The 17,790-nt window shown below is 45.9% G+C and overlaps 1 long non-coding RNA gene across 2 annotated transcripts in view; it reads right to left on the reverse strand.

Annotated features, from left to right (window-relative positions):
* The window catches only part of LOC143443743 (uncharacterized), a 44,191-nt gene extending 32,718 nt beyond the window's left edge, over positions 1–11,473 (reverse strand). Inside the window, exons 1-4 of one of the 2 annotated variants that reach the window (XR_013113008.1) lie at positions 11,331–11,473; positions 9,581–11,039; positions 5,391–5,469; positions 2–4,382 (exon numbers count right to left, since the gene is read on the reverse strand). This is a non-coding gene — a long non-coding RNA (uncharacterized LOC143443743). Of the gene's footprint in view, position 1; positions 4,383–5,390; positions 5,470–9,580; positions 11,040–11,330 lie in introns of those variants that run through there. The other variant, XR_013113007.1, reaches the window with a different exon arrangement.
* Between the last annotated feature and the right edge of the window lie 6,317 nt (positions 11,474–17,790).

The following is a 17,790-nucleotide window of genomic DNA, read 5'->3' on the forward strand; positions in this document are numbered from 1 at the left end:
CAGATGCTCGCCCCCAGGCTTTGGACTTCCCAAACCCCAGAACTGTAAAAATAGATTTCTGCTCTTTATGGATTACCCAGTATAGCAGCAGAAAACGGATGCAGACAACCATGTCATACCAGCCTTTGCTTTGCTGTCATTAACCTCCAACATCACCGTGTCTCCTTGGACCCTCATCCTAATTAAGACCCCCTAACTAAGACATCAAGTCCACACAAGATAACCTCCCTTCTCGGAATTCCTTGACTTAATAATCCCTTCTTTGGAATCTCTTTGGCAGAGCAGAGTGGTTCACCTGATGGTGGCCAGAAAGCACAAAGAATAACAGAAAAAGGTCAAGGACAAGAGGCTCTGATAGGGGTTTGGGATCACTGCTCACGAAGAAGAGGCTCTGACAGGGGTTAGGGAGCACTGCTCACAAAGAAGAGGCTCTGACAGGGGTTAGGGAGCACTGCTCACAAAGAAGAGGCTCTGACAGGGGTTAGGGAGCACTGCTCCTGAAGAAGAGGCTCTGACAGGGGTTAGGGAGCACTGCTCACAAAGAAGAGGCTCTGACAGGGGTTAGGGAGCACTGCTCACAAAGAAGAGGCTCTGACAGGGGTTAGGGAGCACTGCTCCTGATATATTTAATCTGGATAAAAGCAAGAAAGTAGAGCTGGGGAGATAAACTAAGAGAGTGTGAACTTCATCTGCCAGGTTTTATTCCTTTAGGAGACAATTGAGTAAAATTGCGATTCCCTGATAAGGAGGGGTGGGTATTGGTTGTATTGCCCCTATACTGTTCTCTGTTACTGTTTCCCTAAATAATTACAACCTGGAGAAATAGGCTTAGGGAGAGAACTTTTCCCCTCCTACTTCCTATCTGTACCATGAGTGTTGAACTGTATGGCTCTAGAAGAGAGGGCTCCATTTTCATTTCAAGAGAGAGTAGGGTGTTAGTGTTTTAAGTCTGAAGGGACCTTAGAGAACAGCTGAGCCTGAGTTCCTAGATCATTCTGGAAGCCATGGCTTGGGCATTAAATATTTCAAAGTCAATGTGCACACTTTACAAATTCCTTGGTCTTTATTGTCCAGTGGCTGCTGCTGTATGTGACAGGGTGCATACAGCAGCACAGGGTACCACAGACTGGGTAAATTATAAGCACTGGAAGTTTCCACAGACACGGTAAATTATAAACACTGAGAATGTATTCAGCTCATGGCTATGGAGTCAAGTCCAAAATGGAGAGGATGCCCCCAGTAAGGACCTTTAGTCAGATATGGTGGAGGGGTGCTTCCCCACAACGGTGGGAAGCGATCTGAAAACAGACATATTCTCTCAGTAATCAAACCCATGACAAGGGTTTCATGAAGGCACATAACCACCTCTGCCCCCCAACCCTGCTACAACTGAATTGAATGTGACCATGGGTTCCGGAGAGGACATGTCATGGCCGCCGCCTCTTACCCTCTGCCTCCCCCCTCCTCACTTGTTAGCATGTTGGAGCTCCACATAAGACGTCATCATTTGAAACAACATTCAGTTATTACAGTAACACACACACACAAGCACACACAAGCACACACAAGCACAAGCTGCTAGGGCTGCCAGTCTTTCATCCTGGTTGGGCTGAGGAACCGGAGGTGAGACACAAAAAGAAACCCTAACCTTGAGATTACACAGCCCGTCACTTAGTAAATCTCTTTTGCCAGGTCAGAGGCCAGGCTGTTGTGCACCCACTGAGGAAAGCATTGAGAGGACCCATAGCTGAAATGGCCGTTGGAATGGGCTTCCTGTGGGCATGCGTTCTAGGCAGTGGTGGGGAGGAGAGAGAGGAGGTGTTTCTTGGGATGGGCCCACTCTTTGTTCACTCTCCTGCCTCTGGATGACTAAAGAAACTTCTAGAAAGAGATATTAGGATGGGGGTGGAGGATGGACAAGAAGCAAACCTTCATATTTAAAAGCAGCCTTGTCTCCTCAGAGTGCCGGTAGACAGAGTCTGTGGGCCCCTTTGCTCGCTCCCCTCTCATGCTTTAGCCAAAGCCTGTTTTTGTAACTCCAGGGTCTGCTTTGTGTCTGTCTGTGTTTTGTTTTACTTTCATATTTATTACATTTCACTGGAAAGGAAAGGGGTGGGAGTCATCCCTCCTCCAGAGAGGCAGGCTCTGTCCCAGTGGAGCCCTGGAACAAAGGCTGAGCGGGCATTCAGAAGCCCCACTCACAACAGAGCAGAAATGTGGGGCCTCAGTCAGGAGGGCATGACAAACCAGTCTCCGAACACTCACTTGGCAAGGTGCTAAGTCAGCTCTCCTGGACACAGTCAATTAGAAGGCTTTAAAAAAACTTCTGTATCGTTTCCGGTTTCCCATCAGTGGGAAGGGGAGGGGGTCTCTGATAAGGAAGGGGGTGGAGATAAACATAGAAGGATGAAAGAGAGTGAAGTAACTGTTCGGATATTTGAAAAGTCCGAGGAATCATGCTACTGACTCCCTATCTTAAAACACTAGAATACACACACATCTGTGTATAGAGGTGCATATGCTGGTTAAATGGAATTTTCCACCTGGGCTGACAGTGTTCCCTCCAAGAGCCAAAGACCATCTTACAACAGGAATCCCAAAAGAAGTCCTCTTTTGAGTCATTGTCAGGGTTGTCCAAGAGACTTCTACAACATTACAGGTTAATTGTTATTGCCTTTGGCTGCCCTCCTCCCCACAGAGAGATGGAAGGTAAGTCTATTGCTGAAGGCACCATGCCATCCAAATGCAGGATATAAAGACCCCTAGGATGGCACTGACCTGAGAGCCTCTTTTCTGAGGACTAGTTTCCATGGTAGCAGGAGGTACCATCCAAGCCTCCAAACAAGGAAAGCAGCCAGCAGTCCTACCCAGCTATGATGCCTGGGAACCACAACAGTGACCAGCATGGCAGAATAACCCTAAGGGTGCAGAAGTGATACTCACACTTTGGTGGCTACCAACACCTCTTTAATTAGACTTGAGACATGCTCAGTGAGAGGGAAACCATGTTTCAAAAGCTAGTCAACTGCTCAGGGCTGGTGAAGTCATGCATTCTGAAAGAGAACCTACAACCTCCACTTTTACTAAGCCAGAATAATCCTTACCTAATCCTTAAGTACACTATAAATATTTGTCCTTGAGCCCACAGATGAGGGTAGTCCTCACCCTTATCAAGGAACCTTTCCCTTCGTAACAAATAGAGCCCATTACAGAAAACCACAACCAGTAAAAATGCAGAACTCTGAAGTCTAGGCCCAGTGGATACATCTTCAAAACTTCCACACATCGGCTCAGAGGTCATTGTGGAAAAAGGAGTAGAAAGATTATAAGAGCCAGACAATTTGCTGTGAGATTTATCACCCATTAATCTCAGAGGCTACACCCATAAAGTCTTATCCACATGCCTGCCCAAACATGAGCTGAACAAGTATAACAGTAGACATGACGAGGCAGATGGAAGAAACGCCACAAGACCTCAACCTTACAGAAAGAACCATTACTAAGGAATGCTGGGAGAAAGAGCCTTCCCCCGGGGAAGAGCTCACCAATTGGTTATCAAATGGTCAGCCCTAAAAACGAGCATATAAGTAACGTTACATAGAATAAGCAGGTTGTATTTCTATATTTAGGAATATGTATGTATATACAAATACACTTCTAACAACAACTAATGAGAAAGAAGGATGTGGATCTGAAACAGAGTAAGGAGGGGTGTATGGAAGGCTTGGAGGAAGGAAAGGGAAAGGAGGAATTATGTAATTATAATCTCACAATAAAAGACCATAATATAATTAATAAATAATACAGGGCTTCTGTCAGTACCCGTCAGGTCACTGAATCTCTCAGGGAAGTGATGCATTAAGATGGTGTCCTTACGTCATGTGTGCAGGTCAGGTTCAAGTCTAGTAAAGAAAACCAGTGACTCAGATGGGCTAGGCCTCTTGACATGGAACTTCCCAGACTGCTGTGGACAGCTGATGGACGGCTCAACTTCTATTTTTCCTCTCTTCTTGTCAACAGAATTCCATTTCTGTGGATCTATTCCTTCCTCTCGAGGCTTGAAAAACGTTGCTCACCCTCAATTCCACAGGTATCAAGCAAGTCAGTGATATTTCAGCCCCTGCTGCCAGCCACTGGCTTAGGTGAGAATAGATCACACAGCAATGACCAGTGAGGCATGGGAAAGCCTTGAGTATTGGTCAGGGGTCTTTGGAAGAGACCCAGAATAAAGGGGCCTTTTCTGGTTACTGTCTTTATAAGGTTCTTCAAATTATCCTGGCCATTTTACCACCTGAGGATGAGCGCCTCAGCATAGGAGAGCCAATCAAGAGTTCAGTGGTTCTCAACCTGTAAGGGTCAAAAGCCCCTTTCACAGGGGTCACCTAAGACCATCAGAAAACAGATATTTGTAACCATTCGGGCTTTTCTAAAGCCTGCCCCAGCTCCCGATAAGGACACGGAGGCTTATTTTCATTTACAAATGCCTAGGCTTTTATTAGCTAGCTTTGCTAACCTATATTAACCTGTTTATAGTAATATGTCTGCCAAGGCTGGATATCTCTCCTCAGCTTGCAACTTCCTCCAAGTCTGGGTGGTGAATCCCCCTGGGCCTGAGTCTTTTCTAGAGTTCCTAATTGCTCCTGGAACTCCCACTTTCTACTGCCTGCATTTGCTATAGGCTTTTATGTTATCCAATCACAGGGTGCCTTAGGTAGACAAGGAAGGCCAGAGACACACATTCACATGGTACATATACACATTATCCCTACAGATACTTGCATTACGATTCATAACAGTAGCAAAACTACAGTTCTGAAGTAGCAACAACGATAACTTTATGGTTGGGGGGCTCACCACAAAATGTGAAAGTGTAAAACTAGAAAACTTTAAAAATATAAACAAATAAATACACACACAGAGTGAGTATATCGGACTGAATGAGAATACCTCTCATGGACTCACATGTTTGAATGTGTGGTCCCAGTTAATGAAACTGTTTGGGAAGAACTAGGGGGTGTGGCCCTGTTGGAGAAGGTGTGCCACTGGGGACTGGATTTGAGCTTTCAAACCCTGCAATGAGTCCAATCTCTCTCAATATTCTCTCTCTCTCTCTCTCTCTCTCTCTCTCTCTCTCTGTCTCTCTCTCTCCTTCCTTCCCTCTCTCTCCCCCTCTCTCATTATCTCTCTCTCCCCCTCTCTCATTATCTCTCTCTCTCCTTCCTTCCCTCTCCCCCCCCCCCCCCGCAGCTTTCATGGATCAGATGTGATCTCTCCACTACTGCTCCAGCTCCATGCCTTCCTGCCTGCTGCCAAGCCCCCAGCCATTTTGACTGTGACAATCCATCTGAAACTGTAAACACATCAATCGAATGCTTCCTTCTATAAATTACCTTGGTCATGGTGTTTCATCACAGCAAAAGAATAGTAGCTAAGACAGTGAAGGAGGAGCATCCCTTTTGAAACTGGGGCCTGCAAGTTAAACCAGAAAAGTCAAATTAAGAGCAGAGAGCAGGGTTTAACTTCATGCAGAACGCATAAACATGCATGGATAGCTCAAAAAGAGTGGTTAGAATCTGAGGCCTTGTAACTATAATAGGTAAAGAACAGGGGAAGAAAGGCATTTATAGAAAGCTAACTGCCAGGCAGTGGTGCCGCACGCCTTTAATCCCAGCACTTGGGAGGCAGAGGTAGGAGGATTTCTGAGTTCGAGGCCAGCCTGGTCTACAGAGTGAGTTCCAGGACAGCCAGGGCTATACAGAGAAACCCTGTCTCGAAAACAAACAAACAAACAAACAAACAAAAACAAAAAAAAAAAAAAGAAAGAAAGAAAGAAAGAAAAAAAGAGAGAAAAAAAAAGAAGGAAAGAAAGAAAGCGAACTGCTTAGAAAGACAGATGGATTGTTTAGGGGACAAACAAGTCCATGCTGTTTCTCCCCATAGTTCTATGTGGCCTAGCTTGTTGTTCCAGACTGAACAACAGAGAGGCCAGTTCTGCAAAGCAGAGTTGATGTGAGAACAGCAAGATTACAAGACACACTCTGTGCTGCATCAGTGCACACCCAAGGAGGCTAGGGTGGAGGGTGAGCTTTTAAAGGCAAGAAAGGAGTCCACGTAAACTGTTCTGAGGCAATGACCAGTGTTACTCGGGCACCTGGGGCCAGAGCTGAATGGCTCTTTCTGCAGACAGCTGCTGTCAGGCACGTGTCCTTGTACAAGTTGCCTCAATGGAAACACTCTGCTGCATTCTAGTGGAATTCATCAAACGCTTCCATGCTCCTCTCTCGTACCCTCCAGGCCCCATTTTGTTAGTCATTGATGCTCGAAATTCCCTTTCTATACTGATAACTTCCACGGCCCCTTCAAGGCTAGGAAGTTATTTGTCTTAGATTTGAGTCTCCCTTTCAAGGATGTGACTTGAAGAAGAATTTGTGGCAGCTTGTTCTCCAGGTCTCCCGGCTCTCAGTAAGATAAAAGAGACCCGGGAAGGTTTACATCTGTTGAACCTCATGTTTCTTCAGCTTGAAGCAATCTTTCTGTTAATTCTGGGATTCCATGTGGCTTTCTATGATATGAGTACATGGTTAAAAAAAATAAACAGCACCAGGAGTAACTACAGCAGCTTGAGGGAGAGTCACAGCACACAAGGCACAGACGCATTGGCTCACACACACTTGAGAGAGCAGAAGTGCCAGGCTGGAATGCAGAGGGAAAACACTTAGTCCCAGCAGCAGAGAAAGGTGACAGAAGGAAGAATGCAGACTTGTGTGCTTTTAAAAAGTGCTTATTTGTTGCATAAATAACATAATGATGGGCACATGCTGTAAAGATGGAGACTGTAAAGAACTCAGAGCCAGCTTTGGCTATGTGACACCCTGTCAGACCAGAAAACAAGCCAATATTTTAGCACAGTGTGGAACCATGTAAACAATCTTGGTCTGTAGATAAGCTAATGACCTGTCCAGTGGACGATAATAGCTCCCCTCCCTGCCCTAGAAAAACCAGTTTTGCATTCATTTCAGTATTTCCGATTGGTACATGTCTTTCCTTCAGCTTCCTTTGAAACCCTGCAGCCTTCCTCCCTAAATCTGGGAACTTAGCGTCACTTAGCAAGTACTCGAACTGGAAACTCAGTTGAGATGTACATTTTAAAAGTATTTGTTGGTGTTGAGGTTTGGACTCAGGGCCTTGAAGTTGTGGGTTTGGCTCAGTTGGTAAAGTGCTTGCCCAGCAAACAGGAGAACTGGAGTTTGATCCCGAGCACCTGTGTAAAGTTGTAGCAACAAAGCAGTTGGGCTCCATGGCCAGGCAAGCTAGATGGGTTGCTGGACCCCATGTCCCAGTAAGAGACCCTGCCTCAAAAAAGGACAACTCTTAAGGAGCACTTGAGGTCAAGATCTGGCCTACACACAAGTGCACAACTACATAAACACCCTTTCCCATATATCTTACACACACATATACATGTACACACACATACTTGTATGCACACACATACACACTTGTATGCACATGCACACACTCACACTATGGTCACCTCAGGAACACACGTTTGTGATAAGTAGTGAGTCTCAACCACTCATGGTAGCTGAGCTTCTGTCAACCACAGGTAGCCAATGGAGTAGGTCATCCTCAAGTAAGACACGCATTGAGCTGTAACCAGTCAAACTGTCTGTGTACCTACTTCCTAACTCTGACCACAAAACGTCGTCTGACCAGGTTAATGTTCCCTTAAGTTGTTCTAGTTTGGAGGAAGTCCTGGTTAGTTGGGGTTTTGTTTGTTTGTTTGTTTGCTCAGATAGTTAAATGGAATTTGTCTAAAGTGTTTTTCTTTTCTTTCCTCCTTTTCCTCTTCCTCTTCTTTCTCCTCCTTCTTCCCCCCTCCTCTCTCTCTTTCCCCTTGAATTCTGATCCTCCTGCGTTTACCTCCCCATTCTATGCTGTGCTAGAAGCTGAACCCAGACTTCACATGTGATAGGAAGTAATCTCCCAACGGAGATTCATTTCCAGGCCCGGGGGGGGGGGGGTTTCTTTAATAACACATATGTAGCCATTCCAATGATAACAGAACTTGGGAGTCCTTTCATTTCATATCTGTGGGAGAGTCATAAACCTCCTCACCCATAAGGTTATCCTTTAACAAGACATAAAATGAAATAGCTGAAAAGTGTGTCACCCTTCCCCCTGTAACCCTTGATGTCCCGGAGGGCAAGATAGGGAACAAGACACGACCAGGTTTCTGTTTGCAGGTGGAGGGACCCGTCCCTCTCCCCTGAGCAGAGTCTGTGGTCTGCCTGAAGCCTGCTCCCAGGTTGGCATCAGGCAACCTTCTACGATGCAAGACTGCCTGGGTTCAACTCATGACTTTGCCACTCAGATCTGAGTGGCTGTGGCGGGGCAGAGGGGTAGACAAAGGAGCCAGTTGCTTAAAACTTTTGTGCTTTTGGGTCCCATTTATAACACTTAGGAGACTAAGGAGCTGGCACTCTGTCTCAATTGCCAGCATGCATGAGGCACTGGTTTGATCACTAGCACATTGTATAATGAACATGGTAGCACACATTTGTAATCCCAGAAGTTGGAGGCAGAAACAGAAGAAACAAGTCAACCCCGGTCACATAACAAGTTCAAGGCCACCCTTGGATAGCTGAGACATTGTCAGAGAGAGACAAAGAGTGACAGAGACACTCATGCATAGAGACCTGGACTAGAGACAAGGGGGACAACCGCTAGATGTCTGAAGGAGTGTGGGACGTGGGGAGACAGTTGGCAAGCCTGTTTCCTCTGTTGGGCGAGGCTTCAGAATTCCTCTGACTTAGCTGTGAATCCTGGCTGTGATTTGTATATTTAATGTTGAACACTGGATTACGTATCACATGCTGCCCATTGGGAGTGAATGGATGATGTCAAAGTGACCCTCCTTTAGCCAGATGGTAGAGAACACTGCTGACACCACTTACCACAAAACTTCGCTCCCCATCAAAAACACCCAGCCTACTTGGGGATGAAGAATTTATTAGGCCAATCTGAGGACTCCTTAACATCTAAAAAGAGCAACTAAATATGTTTTTTACACATTTTACTTAAGTGTGCCACCATGTGGTCATGGGACTCAGAAGACAATGAATGGGCCTGGTTCTCTCCTATCACATGGGTCCTGGATCCTGGGGATCGAACTCAGGTTGTTAGGCTTAGTGGCAAGCACCTTTACCCACTGAGTTGTGTCATGGGCCACTAAAAAAGGAGAAAAAAGTTTATTTTTTACTTTAAAAAAAAAAAAAAAAAAAAGGCCAATGAGCCAGGTCTGTAATCCCAGAGGCTCAGAAATCTAAGGCAGGAAGATCAGACGTTCAAATCCAGCCTGGGCAATTTAGTCTCCAAATATACAGTTAAAAGGGAGACAGAGCTGTAAATCAGTGATAGCATGAAAAAAGGGAGGAGGGAGGTAAACAGGGAGGGGGAGGAGGAAGAGAGGAAGAAGAAAGGGGGAAAGGGAGGAGGAAGACAGAAACAGGGGGAGGAGGGAGAGGGGGAGCAGAGGGAACCTCCTAGTGGAGCTTCCTTGCTGCCTACCTCTGCTCACCTCACTTCCAGCTTCCACAGCTAACATCTCTGATCCTCAGTGATCTGCCTACCAATGGCTAGTCAGTAGTTCTCTCTGCAGAAAATTCAGCTCTTTGTCATGCCAGGCACATGGGTGGACAGCTCCTCTGCTTCTGGGGCACTCTGGAGTCTTGTGTTAAGGAAAGGAGGGCTCCATCCTGACTCTATTTACTGACCATAAGACCTGAGACCTGAGTAATCCTCACCCCAAAGCTTAAAGAATGTTGTCACAAACCCCACCGAAAAGGTGGGGGAATGGGCTGAGACACAACCTGCCAAGGTCAGAGACAGAGCTCCCCTATAGACCTGTCTGCTGCCATAGCCTCTGCCTTTCCCACCATGCACTTGGCCTCTGAGTATTCTTATCCCCACTCAGATGAGCACTTAATATTCTGGTACACCAGTGCCTTGGAACAGGGAACAATTGAGATTTGTTTGTGCTCTCCCCTGCTTGGAAAAGGAAATCTGCTCTCCCAGAAGAGTTTCCCATTCTGTATAAAGTCTGGACACTCTTAACAAACTTCCCCCACTGGCTCTGGGGTAAGATTCTAGCAAAGGACCGTGGAGAAGCTAGCTGCATGCTACCCACATAAGCAAATTCTCAAACACCAACTCTCCAAGAAACCCCTAAGTGGTAAAATTATCTTTTTGTTAAGCTTTGCAATTGAGAGTCTGAAGTAGAGGGGCCAGAGAGATGGCTCATTGCTTAAGAACCATGTCGGTTCTTGCAGAATAACCAGAGTTCAGTTCCCAGCACCAGACAACAGCTCACAACAATCTGTAACTCCAGATCCAGGGGATCTGATGCCCTCTTTTGGCTTCCTCAGGAACTGAACACACATAATGCACATACACATGTGTAAGCAAAAACATATATACATCATCTAAAAACTATACATACATCAAATAAACACAAGCAAATCTTTTTTTTAAAGAGTCTGAAGCAGAGACACTTCAGTCAACTGTCTGATGCTGTTCAGCTAGGAAGTGGCACAGCTGCTGGTCCTTCTGGCTGCCTCCAGGTTTGTTTTGTTTAACGGGGTCTTAGGGAGAAAATGCCTTCTCTCTGCATTACCTAGAACTAACACTCACCACACAAGGACTGAGGTCAATAGGATATTCTGAGACAAATAAACTTGCCAATCACTCCTCTTCTCCCCTAAAACAGATGTCTAAATTTGCAGGCTCCCATGTGGCTCTTCAGCTCCGTGGATTTGCTTGTATCCTTCTGCTGGCTCCATGTGGCTTTTCATCCGATTCTTTGTATCCTCCTCCTGTGTCTCTTGTTATCTCAGTCTCCTGCTTCCTCCAATCCACACTGCTTTTCTCAAAGGAGTCTACCTCGGGGTGTGGGTGGAGGAAAAGGAAACGCAGAGGAGGGGTAGAAAACAGCCCCTTTACTGGGAAGCGCGGAGACGGTTTTAGATTCTGAGATCCGCCTGCAAATAGAGTATGCATGATGCAGATAATACAGTCTATGTAAACACTGCATACTTGGACATGCTTTGTACCACAGTCTATGCACGCTGAACATGTTCTACTGGAGCTCAGGGGTAATGAATTAGCTGATGAGACGAACATCACACTTGACTGCTGATGATCTTAGATTCTGTGACTGAGACATGAGCCCCAGTCCTGCCTCAGAGAGAGGCTGTAAAAACAGGAGGAACGTTACTCAGCAGGGACCCTTTCTCTCCTCTGTTCCTCTCTAGCCCTTAGTGATGGCTTACCTCTTCCCTCCCACACAGAAGCACCTGATTCCCACACTCTTCCTCCTTCAAAGCCTCTCATCCAGAGGATTCGCCTCCCTCCTTGTACGTGGGGAGCTGTGTTCTTGGCTCTGAGACACATTTCTTAAACTGTTTGCCACAGTTGAGAGTGACTCAGCCGTTGCTTAGGGATTTAATTAGCCAGCAATAGGAGGCTTGAAAGAGACCAGCCTCTGGGGACTTTCTTCCTTCCTGGCTGGGTGAGAAAGAAATAACAAGAAACCTGGAACTATCATGTACCCTACAGAAGCCACAGCCAGACACGGCAGCTTCGAGCATTTACAATGTAACTGCTCAAGCTAAGATGTACAGAAAGTATAAAATACGCACCTCAAAGGTTTACATGAAAATTAAAGATCTCATTAAGTTAATATTTATTACAAGTTTAAATGACAATGTGATTGTTTTATTAGCTTCAACCACTTTTTAAAATGGGCCTGCTAGACCATTTAAGTTTACCTATGTGGCTCTTGGATGTTGCTGTTTAGGGTGTTCTCAATTTAATAGTGACTTAACATACCAACAACACTTTTCACTTTTTTAGTTTTTGGCTTTGTTTTGTTTTGTGTTTGTGGTTTTTTTTGTGTGTTTTTTTTTTTTTGCTATTATTTATTCTATTTTTTGGGGGGGGGGGGGGCGGGATGCTACGTGTGTTCCACGGCATGTACATGTGAGAGAACTTGCTTCTGTTAGTTCTCTCCTTCCTCATGGGTCTCAGGGATCAAACTTAGGCCCTCAGCCTTGCAGAAATCTCCTTTACTTGCTGAGTCATCTTGCCAGCCCACTATATATGTATCCTTTATTTGTATCTAATATTTGCTTGTCATTCCTTTTCATGACCTTTTTAAAAAAATTTTGAACACCCAAGAAGAAATTTTAAGATAAAACCTCAATGAGACACACTGGTAATCCCAGCAATGGGGAGGTGGAGACTGGGGGGGGGGGAGGGGATTAGGAACCCAGGATCAGTCTTAGCTATGTGGTAAGTTTGAGGCCAGTCTCAGACAGAAAAAAAAATGAAACTCAATGAGATAACTGGTCAGGAAAAGACAATAGTAGGTGCAAATGTCTTCCCTTTCCTTGGGATTATATTTGAATTTCCTTCTGCATTTTTCTATAAAACTTGAACAAAACCAGGTAAGTGTATTGTGCAAAGGAAGCACCAGTAAAGGGTTTTAGAGCCCCGAGAGGAGCCTTTCTGCGGGGATAATCTGATCTGGATATGAGTGACTGCTTAACCACAAGGCTTCGTTTCTTCCACCTCAGTGGAGAAAGCAAAATCTGATTTGGTGGGGAAAAAAAAGAAAAGAAAAGAAAAAGAAAGAAAGGCCATAAATAAAGGGGTGTGTTGTGCCTGGAGTGGGTAGTCTCTCTCTCTCTCTTCCATGCTAAACCTTAGAGCCAGGGCCAGATGGGTAAAGAGATGAGTGATGGGAGAGACCAAGGTGAACCCGGGGCAGCCTGACTCTGAGGCTGGACGGCTCAGTGTTGCTGCCACATGATCTCGTCATAGCAAATCCAATAAATCTTTAAAAAAAAATTTTTTTTTTTGTGTGGGGAGGGAGCAGGATCTCTCTGTATAGCGTAGCTGTCCCAGAACTCACTATGTAGACCAGACTGGCCCTGAACTCACAAAGATCCACCTGCCTCTGCCTCCTGAGCGCAAGGGACTAAAGCAAGCACCCCTGAACTTGGCCTTCATTAATTATTTTAATATGTGTGTGCACGTGTGTGCCCACAAAGGCAAAAAGAGGGTGTTAGATTCCCTGGAACTAGGGTTACAAGGCTGTTGTGAGCTGCTCATTGTGGCTACTGGAACCCCAAGTCGAGTTCTCTTCTGAAAGAGCAGTGTATGCTCTTTACCTCTGAGCTGTCTCTCCTGCCCCAAATGTGAGCTTGTTGGAGGATCTCAAGGGTCAGCGATGGATGAGGGAGAGCTATCCAGCTGGCACAGGTGCCTGAAGGCATCCAAAGACACTGGCAGCACTGTACACTGCTCCTGGCATCCCTTGCCAGGACAAAAGTCTAACTGTGTGTGCCGAGACTGCTCCTGCTGTTTTCCCAAGATCTGTTGGTTATCACGGTCGTGACCTCTTGCCTAGAAAGCTCATGACCCAAAAGGAGAGCAGACAGATTTGTTGCTTATCCATAAAAACACAGAAAGCCAAGTGCTTTCGCCTGCCTTTGGTACTGGACATGTGGTACTGTGGCTGTACTGGCTGGTTTTATGTGTCAACTTGACACAAACTGGAGTTATCATAGAGAAAGGAGCCTCTCTAGAGGAAATGCCTCCATGAGACCCAGCTGTAAGGCATTTTTCTCAATTAGTGATCAAGGGAGGAGGGCCCCTTGTGGGTGGTGCCATCCCTGGGTTGGTAGTCCTGAGTTCTATGAGAAAGCAAGCTGAGCAAGCCAGGGGAAGCAAGCCAGTAAGTAACATCCCTCCATGGCCTCTGCATCAGCTCCTGCTTCCTGACCTGCTTGAGTTCCAGTCCTGACTTCCTTTGGTGATGAACAGCAATGTGGAAGTGTAAGCTGAATAAATCCTTTCCTCCCCAACTTGCTTCTTGGTCATGATTTTGTGCAGGAATAGAAGCCCTGACGGAGGCAGTGGCCACACTAGGTTAGCCAACTGGAGTTCGGAAACAGGAGACCAAGGATCAGGAGATCACAAGTGGGTAGTGACCAGGCTTGAGAGTAGTGCTCGCCACGTGCCATTGTCTTTGTCTCTGCTCACTCACCTTCTCTAGCAGCACGACCCCATTCTCTCTTAATTGTCCCAGAGACCCACTCAGCTTTCGAGTCCATTAAGAAACCTACTACAGCCGGGCAGTGGTGGCACACACTTTTAATCCCAGCACTTGGGAGGCAGAGGCAGGCGGATTTCTAAGTTCGAGGCCAGCCTGGTCTACAGAGTGAGTTCCAGGACAGCCAGGGCTACACAGAGAAACTCTATCTCGAAAAAACCACCCCCCCCCAAAAAAAAAAAATAATAAAAGAAAGAAAAAGAAACCTACTACTGGGGCTGGAGAGATGGCTCAGCTGTTAAAGGCTAGGCTCACAACCAAAAATATAAGAAACCTACTACTGCCATTTGCTAAGTGGGATAGTATTAAACTAACTAATAATAGATTGTCTTTTTTATTTTTATTGTTTTAAATTATGTGCATGCCCCTGTGAGACTGTGTCCTATGTGTACTTGAGTGCAGGTGCTCAAAGAGAAGAGAAGTTAGGTCTCCCTGGAGCTGGAGGTACAGGTGGTTGTGAATTGCCTGATGTGGGAATTGAACCCAGGTCCTCGGTGCTCTTAACCACTGAGCCATCTCTCCAGCCCCATGACTCATCTTCATACCCACAGATTAGTGTATCTTTCCACCCTCATCAGCGAAGCCTCTGTTTGTAGTAATGGTGATTAATACAGAGACCCACCAACTGGTCAAGGTGGAGAGACCAGACTTCAGAATGCTTGGCCCTAAGTGGAGCATGTGCACAACACTCCCCTCTCAAGGCTTGGGGCTCATTGCCAAAGAGGAGACAGAGAGAGTGTAATAGCCAAGGCTGTGGATGGCCACCAGGAAACTGTGTCTTCTGGACACAGGGAGAGGCTGCACATAGGAACTCTCGGCAGCTGGGACAGTACAGGAGGCCTAGGCAAGTTCAAGCCAGAGCAAATCCCAGGGTGAAATCCTATCCCCAGCTGAGAAGCCATTGGAAATTGTTAGCTGCTGGGAGAAGGAGAGTCAGTTTCCACTAAAAGTGTAGCCCTTGGTAAGTTAACTAAGCCCCGCTGGAAGACCACACATGCTTGAATATTGGAGAGGTCTCTATGGGTTTAAAAAAAAAAGTGATACTAAGTTAGGTGGGTAAGAAAGCAGGGAGGGAGGGGTGGTTCTAGAAAGAGTTTGGAGAGTGACTGTGATCAAAACAGGTTGAATGAAATTCTCAAGAAATAATAATAGTAACAGTAATAATAACAGTGATGATGGTGATGATGGTGATGATGAGAGAATTCTACTTCTGCCAGGCATGATGGTACATGTTTTTAATCCCCGTGCTCTGGAAGCAGAGGCAGGCAGAGCTCTGTGAGTTTGAGGCCAACCTACATAGTAAGACCCTGTCTCAAAACAAACTCAAAAACTGTCCCACCTCTCAGTGAGGCTTTCCTTAGCTCTCCAGCTCAGAGGCATTCTGCATTTACTGTCGTATTCATCTGATGATATACTTGAGTGAGGCCTTCAACTACTTAGAAATTTTTCCCAAATATTTGTGTATGCAGGGGTATGGAAACCAGAGGTTGTTTTCAGGCACCTTCCTTGATTGATCTCATTATTATTATTATTATTATTATTATTATTATTATTATTGACACATGGTCTTCCCCTGAGTCTGAAGCTCTCTATTTCAGCCAGATTGGCTGGTCACTGAGCTCCAGGGTCCTCCTGTCTTCACACCTGCCCAGGTACTGGGTTAAAGAGTCATGTTGCTGTGCTGGACTTAGCGAACTGCCTTTTGACATGTGTGTGTTTGTGTACATTCCCTTCCTGACCAACTGTATGAGCTTCACAAGCAGAGCTGTGTGAGGCACAGCCACAGGCTGGGCACACAGCCTTGGAGAGCAACTGGGACAGCGGTCTCTCTGCTCCCCCTTCCCAGAATGCTCTTGGACTCCAGACTCATTGAAGGCTCATCCAGCTCTCTCCTTGGCCAGACAGGAACATCATTAGCCTGTGTTTTTTTCTTTCCCCTCCAGAGGGTTGAGAGAACCCAAGGAATATCTCTTTTATACAAAGGATAAGAATCAGAGGCAGAATCTATTGTGAGCCACCTAGTGAGGTTTCTGCCAGAGCCCACCACTGTCCAAACTACTAAAGTTTCTTTGAAAAAGGAATGTTTGGTCACTGAACACAGCTGAACATTTTTTTTTAATGTAAAGAAAACTTTGCTCAGCCTCTCTCTGTGTGATTCCCAAGCATCTGAGGGACTTTATCTTTTTTTTTTTTTTAAATAGTTATTTGTATACAAAGTTGAGGTTATGAAGACAGGAGAGCTGGGGCTTGCTGGACCCAGGTCTGTGCTGATTTGAATAGGAATGGTCCTTATATGTTCATATTATTTGAAGGCTTGGTTATTAGGGAGTGGCATTACTTGTCAGGGATTCTATGTGTGGCCTTGTTGGAGGAGGTGTGGCCTTGTTGGGGTGGGTGTGGCCTTGTTGGAGGAGGTGTGGCCTTGTGGAGGGAGTGTGTTATGGGGGTGTGCTTTGGAATTTTAAATGCTCAAGCCAGGTTCAGTGTCTCTCTATTCCCGCTGCCTAATTACTCAGAGGTAGAACTCTCCACTCCCTCTCCAGCACCACCTCTGACTCCACACCACCATGCTTCCTGTCGTGACAATAATGAACTAAGCCTCTGAACTGTGGGCCAGCCCCAGTTAAATGTTTTCCTGTGTAAGAGTTGCTGTGGTCATGGTGGTTCTTTACTGCAATTAAGCCCTAACTAACATAAGATCCTAGTGAGAGTCCCTGTCTCAAAACAAACAAAGAAAACCAAACCAAGGTAGGTGGGTAGCTCGTGGAGTTCACCTCGAACCGTCACAGGTTCACACTCAGATCACTCCGCCTGTTATCCTCACTATGTAGTCCACATCGGCCTCAAACTCACAAAGATTCCCCTGCCTCTGCCTCTTGAGTGTTGTGATTAAAGGTATGATTACCACACCATACCTTCCCCTCCCCAAATACAGTATCTCTCTGTATAGCCCAGGCTAGCTTCAAACTCCTTACTATGTAGTTCAGGCTGGCCTCAAACTTGAGAAGACTTCTGCTTCAGCCTTGGAAGTGTAGAGATTACAAACATGTATTATCACTTACAGTCCCCGAGAGCAGTGTGGACTGTCAGCCCCCACAATCCTGAAGAAATAAATTTTGCTACTCAGGCCTCCTGGTTTATGGGATTTTCTATGCTCACACGGACGACGACAAACACTATAACACACGCCCTCTGCCTACTGAACTCTGAGCAGCATAACAATGCTAAAAACACAAAATACACATCCAGGGAGAAAAAATACCAACTCTCCCTTAAAGGCTCACTCCACACAGGCCTGTGCTGCTTCACACTCTATGTTCCTGGGGACAACGGTCTTGAAAAGGCCAGTGGATGCTGGAGTAAAGTCATGCAAACATGTTCAAAAATAAATTTCTTTCGAGACAGGGTCTTAGCCCAGGTTGGCCTTGGACTCACGTTCTGCCTCCACTTCCTGAATGCTGGGATTACAATAGCCATGTTCAGCCACACTCAGTTTTTACAGCATAGGGCGTCAAACCCCGGGCCTTATGCATTCTCTGACAGCACTTAACCAACAGAACTCCATCCGTGACCTTGTGGGCGGTTTGTCGTTGTTTGTTGTTGTAGTTTCTTTT

Source organism: Arvicanthis niloticus, chromosome 10 (genome assembly GCF_011762505.2).
Source record: "Arvicanthis niloticus isolate mArvNil1 chromosome 10, mArvNil1.pat.X, whole genome shotgun sequence".
In the NCBI taxonomy this organism is placed as follows: domain Eukaryota; kingdom Metazoa; phylum Chordata; class Mammalia; order Rodentia; family Muridae; genus Arvicanthis; species Arvicanthis niloticus.